The sequence below is a fragment of the Penaeus vannamei genome, chromosome 4 (genome assembly GCF_042767895.1).
Source record: "Penaeus vannamei isolate JL-2024 chromosome 4, ASM4276789v1, whole genome shotgun sequence".
Lineage (NCBI taxonomy): Eukaryota > Metazoa > Arthropoda > Malacostraca > Decapoda > Penaeidae > Penaeus > Penaeus vannamei.
In genome coordinates, this window is record NC_091552.1 from 22,291,687 (window position 1) to 22,294,186 (window position 2,500).

The following is a 2,500-nucleotide window of genomic DNA, read 5'->3' on the forward strand; positions in this document are numbered from 1 at the left end:
GAGCATCTTATGGCATTGAGACTGAAGCATGCTTTTGGCTTTGTTTCTCTTGTGTCTGTGTACACTCCTACCAATGTATGTAAACTCGATATGAAAGAGTTTTATGCCAAACTCACATCTATGGTAGAAAAATGCCCCTGGCCAGACATTTGCATTATACTGGGCAATTGTAGTGTAGTATCTGGCTATGATTGATTGGGCTACATGATGTCTATCAGTCCCCATGTCTCAGGAACTGATCTTGGAGGCGAGAACAACCTCCATCTCCAGGATTTTGCTAGGTCCCAGAGAATGAATCTTTCTGGCTTCCGGTATCAGCGTTCCAACCCATATCGCTGGACTTGGTACAGTGATACGGGTATTATGGCCAAGGAGAACAGCCACATCCTTGTTAGCATTCGCTGGAGGATCCTTCAGAACTGCAGGGTGTACAGGAGTGCTGAGTTCTGTGGCACTGACCATAGATGGATTGTAGAGCTCTTACTACTCTAGGGTGACAGATTACGGGAAGAGGAGTGTACATGTAGGGTCGCCACAACAATCTCTGATCAGTTAACAGTGCTTGAAAACCTGACAGACCTTGTAGCCCTATGGGATTCCTTTAAGCGTGAAACATTCGATGTAACTTAGGAGTCATTTGGTGAACATCCGAGGACAAGGCAGTATATCATCTCACTGGAGACATTGGAGGCCATAGATCTGTGTCACATGGCTCGTCTGAACAGCAATCAGGTTTGTGCTGTTCCTTGGTGTGCAGGGCTCAAACTCTCCTGAAAAGGGATAAGGAACAGTTCATCAGGAATCTTGCTGAAGAGATAGAAGGCCATTTCCTTTGTAAATGACCTTCGTCCTGCCTACCAAGCCCTGAGAAAATTGAACTCTGATCCCTCCTCACAGATGTATGCAGTCCACTCAGTGGATGGATGTATCATCTCAGATGATGTAGGGGTTTGTGAATGTTGGGCTGTGTTTTAAGCAGTTGTATCAGGTAGACCCCCAGCAGGTAGTCTAGATGCAAGGGATGTCACAATCCCTGTACCTGACTCACCCATCAGTGAACTCTAAGAGGAAGGGTGGGACAGTAGCAAGCATATGGAAGGGGGAAGGGGATTGTTGGGACTATAGCAACTACCATGGCATCACATTGCTTAGAATATAAAGCAAAGTTTTCGCCCACATTTTTCTGAAATGCATCTGCAACTACCAGCTTAGGCACCAAAGACCAGAGCAATCTGGATTCACTAATTGGAGGTCCACAATAGACCGTATCCTAGTGCTTTGAGTCATTGTAGAACATCATTGTGAGTTTGGTCGTGGGCTGCTCGCAGCCTACATTGACCTCAAAAAGGCATTTGATTCGATGCATCGCAAATCATTATGGGAGATCCTGAGACTTAGGGGAATTCTAACATGGATTATTGGATTAATAGCAAGCCTATATACTGGAACTGAAGTGCTGTAAAGTGTGGTGGAAGCCTGTCGAGCTTCCCTAGTAACTCAGGAGTGAGGGAAGGCTGTGTCCTTGCACCAACACTTTTCAACACTTGCATGGACTGGATAATGGGCAGAGCTACTATCCAAAGTCAGTGTAGCGCAGCACTTGGGCAGTATCTCGCTCATGGACCTTGACTTTGCTGACAGTGTTTCAATTCTATCCGAATCTTTGGAATATCTGGTAGCAGCTCTTGATGTATTCAGCAATGAGGCAAAGCCCCTGGTTTTACAGGTCTCTTGGTCTGAGACAAAGATCCAGGATTTTAGGTACCTTTTAGGAAAACCTGTTCGTCTTGAAGCTTATTGTAATAGGTCCTTGCACCGGATCATAGGTTACTGTTGGCGGGACCATGTATCCAACCAACGGTTGCACTGTGAGACTGGCACAAGACCTGTTATCTGCACAATCCTAGATCGCCAACTCGGGCTATATGGCCACCTGGCTCGCTTTCTTCAGGATGATCCCACCCATCAGGTTGTCATTGTTCGAGACAACCCTGGGTGGAGGAGGCCTGTGGGACGACCTAGGAAGTCATGGCTTGGGCAGATCGACCAAACCTGCCATGAAGAACTCGAGATGGTCCAAGTCCCTGCCTGGCGTCTAGCCATGAGGGATCCTCGTAGGTGGAAACAAAGGGTGGATGTGGCTTTGTTCCTCCATTGGTGTTAGCCCCTTGATGATGATGATGATGATATATGGCTTACAGTGTCAAAATTCCCATTTCTCACTCATTACATACAATGCAAAGCAGAAACAGACAACAAACATAGCTTTATTATTGGCAATGAAAATGAAGGGCCTGTAATGGGAATAGGTATATTCCAGACAGTATATTCACTCATTAACAGCAAAAAGAAAACCCATGAAAGCTGCCACTAGTCTGACAGTCTTAACAAGATCATGGTGTATAGGACTCTAAAAAGAATTAGCCACAATTTTGGCAAATAGGTATGGATTAAGCATGTGTCTATGTATTTTATTGTTTACATATGCTTGGAAGAATTT

The 2,500-nt window shown here is 45.3% G+C and overlaps 1 protein-coding gene across 1 annotated transcript in view; it reads left to right on the forward strand.

The window, feature by feature from the left end:
* Nucleotides 1-2,500, forward strand: part of LOC113806133 (protein zer-1 homolog) — a 50,241-nt gene that overhangs the window by 33,599 nt on the left and 14,142 nt on the right. The window lies entirely within an intron of this gene.